Genomic DNA, 9,318 nt, shown 5'->3' with positions numbered 1-9,318 from the left:
ATGAGGCGTATCTAGACTGACCATAAAACGAGCGAACAACTCTAGTTGGGAAGGGGTAGCATACCGGGAGCAATACTTCTCCGGCTTAACTACTGGACCCTCCCCGTTCTTAAATATGGGTGACTAATAATCCTTCACCGGGAGCCCAGGCCCACCGGCTTTATCTCAACAAAGAATGGGGCGCGTATCCGCGATTCCCGAGGTTGTACTCAGAAGACTCAAAGAGGGTCACAAGAAGACAATTTATAAAACAGTTCAACAATATCAAAGCGGTAAATAGCAAGCAAGTAGCACATTATGCCCAAATAGATCACAGTTATATACAAAAAATTAATAAAGCCAAATAAAGTCAATGTACAAGCTCGAATTCTTGATTACCTCCCCAGCAAAGTCGCCAGAGCTGTCACACCCCTTTTTACCCCTCCAAAAGATAATGTGGGTTATGGATTGTAGGTTAAAGAGTTTTTCCAATTAAAGTGACAATTTTGAAATAGGGATTATTTTATTTATAGAGTCATCACTTGGAATTGATTTTTACTGGTGTTCCAAGTCACCTTTTATTTGAATCTCTATTCAAAGGAAGATTTGACTCTATTATTATTGGTCTGCAAAAATAAAGTTCGGGTAAGGAATTCTGTTGACCGGGGAGAAGGTGTAAGGCATTTCCTGAGTCCCGTGGTTCTAGCACGGTCGCTTTATTGACTACATTTGGCTTGAATTAAACTTGGATAAACGGTGATTTATTTGATTTTTATGCTTTTCTTATGTCCGCTTTTACTTATTTGATAAAATAATAATAATAATAATAAAATGTCATAATCACACTACGCTAACGAATGTGTAATCTAGACAAATTTTATTGGCTTAGTCATAACAGCACTACGCAAGCGAATCCACAGTCATGACAAAGAATTATTAACACGTTATTACTTTCAGAAAAATTACTATATTTGTGCATTGAAAAAATTATTTATTAAGAGTTACTATCGCGCTACGCAAGTGAATCCGCGAGTTTAGCAAAGAGTTTATTAAATTAGAAAATAATTAAAGCTAGTAGAAATAGTATGAGATTACTGAATTAAAATATTAAGAGTTAATATCACGCTACGCAAGCGAGTCCGTGAAATAATAATAATAAAAAGTCAAAACGGACCTACTGGTTGCCTAGCGTTTAAACTAATTAAAGGTACTTAAGTTATTAGATTATTATTACACATCATGAAAATTAACTAATTCTTAATAAGTCTATTCAACTAATCTAGTAAGTATTATTTTGAAGATAGATCATATTATTTATTGAGAAAGTGGGCCAATTTGCTTACTTAGTTATGGCATTGGGCCAACATCTATGAAGTAAATGGACAAAATATTTACAGACTTCTTAAAAGCATTGGGCCTATTGGACAGAATCTGCTTTGACCAATTATTGGGCTCTGAAATGGGCACAAACTGAAAGCCCAATAGATTTCAAATGCTGGCTTACTACGACAGCCTACCTGGGCTAAATTGTGAGTCTGACCTCTTTTGCTCTAAGCCATTAACCCTTATTTTTAACTAGCAATTTCAAAACCTATTTAGGATCTAGCCACTTTCTACCAAAAAAAAAACTAAAATCCTAGCAGAGATGCTCATATATAAAATCTGTAAAAATAAATAAAGGTTTCAAGCATGTCTCTTTTGTTATTTTTCATAAACTGGCCAGAACTGCAAAGGTGCAAAAGGAGTCTTTAAGCACATTGCAACCTACTTGGAACATCTCAATTTTATATGCATCAATGCTATAATAGATAGTAAATACAAATAACACATGAATAAAAAAGTGTTTGATCAACCAAGGATTTATTTTACATATGAACTACAACAAGATATATTTAAACAATAAAGAAATTTAGCTAAACACTCATTTATTTAAATGGACATGCTCCCAACAATCAAGATGAGTTCTTCTTGTTAATGTGAAAACATCTGCAACATAAGATTAAAGAGTTACCTGAGTCGCAGAATAATAAATACAGCAACAAAGAATGGAAGCTCAGCAACTAAAGCAGCATTAAAATAGCAGCACAACAACAGCAAAACCAACAACAAATCCGTGTTAAAACAGCTCGAAAACTCAGAGAAGAAACCCAGAAGCAAACTCTAAAGAGGACTTATACTTTTCTAAAAAAAGGTTTGCACTTTAAGATTCACTCTTAAGACTTACAATTTCAGCTTACTAAAGGATGCTTCAGCTGCTAATTTTTTTTGTTATATGTTCAAAAGCAGAAAAAAAATCCCTTCCCTAAATGTGATGCAGTCCCCTCTATATATCAAAACAACCACCTATTTCAAAAAAAAAAAAATCAATCTTTTTGACAGATTTTTCTACAAAATCTGCTCTTAAATTTAAAAAGCAAGACTTTCTAGTTCAAATCTTATCAAGTATTTCAAACAAAATCTGCTCTCCACTATTCAAAGATAGACTTTATTCAAATAATGTCCAAAGGTCTACATTTTCTTACCAAACAATTTGACTTTTGAGTGTTGTACTCAAAGAGTCTTGAAGCAGTAAACAAACAACCAAACAAGTACCATATACTCTTAAGTATTTTTCATTACCTCACTTTTATCAATACAAAACTATTTTACTACTTCAACAAGTGCAAAAACAGAAAATTTAACATTTCAAACTTCAAAAACTAATGCTAAAATAATTAATAATAGACAAAAATAAAATCTGAAAATTAAAAAAAAAAATTAGCCATGAAAAAAAATAGTATTTTACCATTTTACACATCAAAAGGCCGAAAAATGGTGGTATGCCAAAGAGGGTGTTCCAGGAGGTCGCCGGAATTAGGCCGGATTTTGGTCGCCAGATTTTTGGGGTAGAATTGACATCAATAGCTAGGTCTTGAGGAGATTTATCCATTGATGTAGGTATTTTGGGGTGGTAGTGGTTGGGGCTTCAAGAATTTGGGCAAAAAAGTGACGGGAAAGTTTCCTAGATCTAAGATTCAAGGAGTTTGAGGGATTTTTTTAGGATTTGGTTTGGAGATATGGAAAGAGGAAGTTGTGGAGATTACGTGGCGTGAATTTGGAGGTGTTTGGAGGTGGTCCGCCGGCGGCGGCAATTTCCGGCAGGCGGCGATAGGCGGAGCTGGGGCGGCGTAGAGAGAGTGAAGAGACAGAGAAAAGAGAAGAAGGAGAGGGAAAGAAGAGAGAGGAAATAAGGGGGAAATGGGGCAAATTTTGGGGGATTTTAGGCTTTAAATACCTAGGATGAAGATCAAACTAGGACCGTTGGATTAAATCAAGATGGGTGGATGATATTGAATCTTGTCACTTAACCAAAACGACGTAGTTTCAAGACAAAACTACGTCATTTTAAGCTCTTCTTGGCAACCCCCTTTTGGACCGGATTTGGGTTCTTTGGGCTCAAATTTTGGACCAATTTTGGCACAATTTTAATTAAATTATACTAGCTCAATTTGTACCCCGTTTATCAAACCATTACTCAATTCTTAAAACCTATACATACTTAAATAAGAACAAACACATACACACACATACATATATATATATATATACAAGGCAAAAATTAGGCATTTACAATGGGTATTTGCAAAGAAAGAAGGATTTCCTAACCAAGAAGATATTCGCTACAAAGCAAGATTGGTGGCCAAAGGATATGCTCAAAATGAGGGAATTGATTACAATGAAGTGTTTTTTTCAGTTGTAAAACATTCCTCCATTAGAATTATGTTGGTTTTGGTAGCACAGTTGGATCTGGAACTAGTTCAGATGGATGTAAAAACTGCGTTTTTACATGGAAACTTGGAGGAGGAAATCTACATGACTCAGCCAGAAGGATTCAAAGTTGCTGGAAAAGAAAATATGGTGTGCAAACTTGAAAAATCATTGTACGGATTGAAACAATCTTCTAGACAATGGTACAAGCGATTTGACGAGTTTATGTTGCGGCAAGGGTACAAGAGAAGCAAATACGATCATTGTGTGTATTTGCACAAGCTTAAAGATGGTTCCTTTGTATATCTTCTCCTATATGTTGATGATATGTTGATAGCTTCCAAGAATTCGGAAGAAATTGATAAGTTGAAGATTCAACTGAAGAAGGAGTTCGAGATGAAGGATTTGGGTGAGGCAAAGAAAATTCTTGGCATGGAGATAATTAGAGATAGACGTTCAAAGAAACTCTGTTTATCTCAAAAGGAATATTTGAAGAGAGTACTTCAACGTTTTGGCATAGATGACAAGACTAAGCCAGTTAGTACTCCACTTGCTTCCCATTTTAAGCTAAGTACTACTATGTCGCCAATGGATGAAGCTGAACGAGAGTATATGTCAAAGGTACCATACGCAAATGTTGTTGGTAGCTTGATGTATGCAATGGTTTGCACAAGGCCTGACATTTCACAAGCTGTTGGAGTTATTAGCAGATATATGCACAATCCAGGGAAGGAGCATTGGCAAGCTGTGAAGTGGATTCTACGGTATATTCATAATACTGTAGATGTCGGGTTAGTTTTTGAGCAGGAAGACAATCAGTCTGTAGTTGGATATTGTGACTCAGATTTTGCGGGTGATATGGACAAACGAAGATCAACTACTGGTTATGTGTTTACTTTTGCAAAGGCACCAGTTAGTTGGAAGTCTACTTTGCAGTCAACAGTTGCTTTGTCTACAACAGAGGCAGAGTACATGGCTATTACAGATGCTGTGAAAGAGGCAATTTGGCTTCAAGGATTGCTAAAGGAGCTTGGTGTTGAACAAAAAGGTATCACAATTTTTTGTGATAGTCAAAGTGCTATTCAATTAGCGAAGAACCAAGTTTATCATGCAAGGACGAAGCACATTGATGTTCGGTATCATTTCGTACGAGAAATCATAGAAGAAGGTGGAGTCACAGTGAAGAAAATTCATACTACGGAGAATCCTACTGATATGCTGACAAAAGTGGTGGCTGCGGTCAAGTTTCAACATTGTTTGGATTTAATCAACATTGTTGAACACTGAAGATTGAAGATGAAGACGCAACCAAAATTTGTTATTGAGAGAAAATTGAAGATGTGAAATTTTGCCAAGGTGGAGATTTGTTGAAAATGTGAAAAGTCCCACATCGGTGGGTGACATATTTGGTTGGGATTTTTTCCCTATAAAAGGAGGCCTAATGTTTAGGATTTAAATACACCTCTCATTTGCCTTCTTATCTTCTTAAGGCATTTGTATCTTCTCTCTTTAGTATTATTTCACTTGTATTTTTGGAGTGGAATAAAATATTGGTTGTGTCCGAGGAAGTAAACAAAATTGGCCGAACCTCGTAAATTCTGGTGTTCCTTTTATTGTTACTTTATTGTCTTATTTATTATTTGGTGGCTGTCATAAATTTTGGTATAATAGCTGTGACTCATTCACACTATATACATTTGGCTTCCGCAACATGTAGTAATACTAATTTTGGAGGCCTGAAACATCTCGGAGCCAAAAGCAAGTTCTTGACTTGCTTGGATGTGTCGGTTGCTTTGCTTCATAAAGTGGAGGGGGTGATTTTGCAAGAAGGAAACTATTCTGGGTTAAATTTAATTTAATGAAATTCAGAAGGAAGCTTTTAGTCTTTATAGTATGTAAATTTCAATTATTTCAACGTGTTAAAATGTGATTTTGTGATTATACTGCGTAAAATTTAGAGATTTCACAGTTATATTGAGATTTCTTTAATGAATACTAGTTCTGTTACTTTACAGTTATTCTGTGACCATAAGTATATAATCATGTTTCGAACTTATATGTCCCACCTAGTTCACCTATTCAATTGGGGCGAAAAGATTTTTCTACGCACCTATTTGGATGGCTTTAGTATATGGTTTGTGGCAGAGGAGTACTCAATTGCGCCAATTTGAGTTGACTTTTTTTTTTGGGATAAGAAAGCTTTGATTAAACATAATTAAGATACAACGGTTGACCCATGATATAACGCTATGACTGATAATAGGTGAATTTAACTATAATTAGGCCCTAAATAACCACCTTCTTGTATAGTTTGGATGATAAAAGTGATAACAAAATGTTCTTATTAGTGTTTTTCATGCTTTGCAGGTTATATATGACCAGAGAAGGCTATGGAGTACTTTTGGGATCAAATATGGAGAAAAAGAGGCCGATCGTAAAATTCCGTCAAGTAAACCACGCGAAACAGCTCAAGTCAGAACTGAAAGAGGACTGTCGCGGTTCCACCGCGACCGCGGCAGAACCGCGGTAGAAGATGGCTGCAGACAAAGTGAGAATCAGAGAGCATGTTTGGCCGCGGTTTGACCGCGACCGCGGCAGAATCGCGGCGGAGGCGGAGAACCTCAGGGACTAAAGTGCAAAACACTGAATTTTTAGCCCAAAACCCTATTTTAAACATTAGACTTCACCCAAGAGAGGCAGGTATTGATTTGGAGAGTATTTTGGCAAGGAAAAACAATTGTGAGAGATCACCCAAAACATTTTTCTTCTTTTCTTTGATTTTTCTTGCAAGTTTTATGATGAATATTGTTTTAGTTTGTTTACCCATAGTTATGAGTAGCTAAATTCTTTGTCTAAGATTTTGATGAAACCTATTGGGGGATGAACTTCTTGTTTATGTGAATACAAATTGCTAGTCTCAATCTTTATTTGTTCAACTTTGTGCATGTTGTAGTTAATTGACAGGATCCTCAATTAGCTGTGCCTATTTAGTGTGCATAACTCGGGAGAGAGTGCATATTTAGGTTATTGTTGAACAACACCACTCCCAAAGTATAAGAGGGATCTATAACTGCGGGTTTAAAGGCGGGATTAGGGATAACGAAGCGTTGAGTGCAATCTAAAGTGAACCGTGTTAATTAGAGCTAGCTAATGTATCTCGGAAGAGTGCATTGAGTATATTACTGTGATTACTCGGGAGAGATTTACGGTAAGATGAGCGTTCATGATTGATAAAGAGGTGTTGGTCAATTTGTATGAAGCATAAACAGAAGGGATTCCATCAATATGGGAAGTCATTATCTTAGCGTTTTCTCATTATTGTTTACAACCTTAGCATCCTTAGTTTACAGCTGTTTATTTACTTGCAATTTTAGTTATTGAAGACACCATCAACTATGATTCAAACATTGGGGAAATTGGTTCTCAAGAGTTTAGTGGGTCTAAAGATAGTGATTGATAGGTTAACTCTCTGTGGATTCGACTCTGGGCAGAATACTCAGGTTATATTTGCAACGTCCGCAGGGTCCTTTTTATAAGACATAGTTGGGCGTGATCAAATTTTGGCGCCATTGCCGGAGAGTTAACGGAGTTATCAATTACCATTGATAGAAATACAAAAATTCTTAGTGTAGTCAGTTTTCTCTACACCAAATTTTTGATTGAAATTTTTGACGATTATTGACGTGGTTGCACATGTGTATGCCTAGAAACTCTACGAGAACTGGAGAACTACTTGGAGGACTCTCAGACCCCGAGAAAACATTCCGGATATTGAACCGTGCCAACAAAAAACTTCAACAACCTCATCAAACACACAAACTCGAAATTGACATGGGTGACATAGACAACGTCAATGGAAATGTCAGAGATATGGAACCTCCTGTGCCTGAGGTTGCACTATATGACTGGGCACAACCCACAGATGACAATCTGGCCACTGCCATTGTTGTGCCCACGATACAAGCTGAATCGTTCCAGATCACGAACAATATGCTGCACTTGCTGCAAAACAAGGGACTATTTTCTGGGGCACCAGCCGAAGATCCTCAGCAGCACCTGAAGAACTTCCTATCGATTTGCAAAACTCAAAGGCAACCCAACGTAACTCCGTAAGCAATCAGGCTATTATTATTTCCATTCTCGGTGACAGGAGCTGCTTAGGTCTGGCTAAACTCACTCCCCATAAACTCTATAGAAACTTGGGATGAGTTAGTCAAGCAATTTCACATCAAGTTCCACCCGCCCAACAAAACAGCTCAACAAATTGATAAGATCGTGAGCTTTAAATAGAAACCAATGGAGACACTGCATGAGACATGGAGCCGGTTTAAAGGAATGTTGGTTATATGTCCACACCATGGTATTTCAGATCAGATGTTGGGACAACGGTTTTATATGGGACTGTCAGATAGCATGAAGAACATTGTAGATGCCTCAACTGGTGGGGCATTTTTGAGCAAAACTTGGAGAGAAGGTCAGAGTCTGCTTGACAAAATGGCTCAGAATTCAGGGTGGACGACGAGGAATGCATCTATCACTCCAGTGGTGCACTCAGTGCCTTTTAACCCATCAAATTCCATGGCTGAAAATGTGGCGACCCTCTTGACACAGATGAGCATACTCACCAAAAGGTGGAGGAATCAGGGCAGAAACACCAAGTGCACATTGTAGATACTACCAATGGGGGCTTGTGCACATCTTGCATTAGTCAGCCAGTTGGTAATCCTTGGAATGCAGAACATGATCATCATCATCAGCACCCTGAAGACATGAACTATGTGTCAAACTATGGAGGCCAGAGACAGGGCAATCAGAACTGGGGTCAGCAAACTCAGCAGCCATACAGACCACCTCAGCCACAGTACAATGCTGTAAGCATGGGAAGTATGAGACCTCCCAACAATGGCACCTTATCCAAGGCCACAGTGGTACAACAATCAGCAGCAAGGGTATCCCCCACCTCAGCAACAACATGGTGGAAGGCAAGAAGATGGGTTCACTAGACTTGAAGCAATGATGCAGCAGGTTATTGGGTCCAATGCAAAAAAAAATGAAAGAGTAGATGCACATGACGCAACAATCAAAAATATTGAAGTGCAATTGGGACAAATTTCAATGTCTCTGAACAATCGTCCTCAGGGGACATTACCTGCAGACACCCAGATTAATCCAAAAGATCAGGGCCCAAAGCAGCTGATGGCGGTAAGTCTCCGTAATGGTAGGGATCTAGATGTAGAACAAGAGAGAGCTCGAGAAAATATACAGGCTGAGACATTCATTCCAGTGCCCATTGAGCTGGATGAGTCTATGATACTGACAGAGGTGACAGTCCAGCCTGCTCAGGAAGAAAAGAACATTCAGTAGGAGACCGAGAAAGTAGCTGAGCCAGTTGAAGAGCTAGTAGTTGAAATAGTAGCTGATAAAGAGAAGTCCCAAGTGATTGGGAAGAAGAGACCTCCTGCACCCTTTCCACAGAGGCTGGCCAAGCATCAAAAGGAGGAGCAGTATAAAAAGTTCTTTGAAATGCTCAAACAAATCCAGGTAAATATTCTACTGATTGAAGCTTTAAAGGAGATGCCTGGGTACGCAAAA

The 9,318-nt window shown here is 37.9% G+C and overlaps 1 long non-coding RNA gene across 1 annotated transcript; it reads right to left on the bottom strand.

Moving 5' to 3' along the window:
* Positions 1-1,744: 1,744 nt before the first annotated feature.
* On the bottom strand, positions 1,745-3,218 carry LOC138882324 (uncharacterized). The gene is made up of 2 exons (XR_011403873.1): positions 2,765-3,218; positions 1,745-1,965 (listed from the first exon to the last, which is right to left on the bottom strand). It is a non-coding gene; the product is annotated as an uncharacterized lncRNA (long non-coding RNA).
* Positions 3,219-9,318: the final 6,100 nt, after the last annotated feature.

The sequence above is a fragment of the Nicotiana sylvestris genome, chromosome 11, assembly GCF_000393655.2.
Source record: "Nicotiana sylvestris chromosome 11, ASM39365v2, whole genome shotgun sequence".
Classification (NCBI taxonomy): Eukaryota; Viridiplantae; Streptophyta; class Magnoliopsida; order Solanales; family Solanaceae; genus Nicotiana; species Nicotiana sylvestris.
Note: the sequence above shows the minus strand (reverse complement) of the source record. Positions and strands in the feature narration are given on the sequence as shown.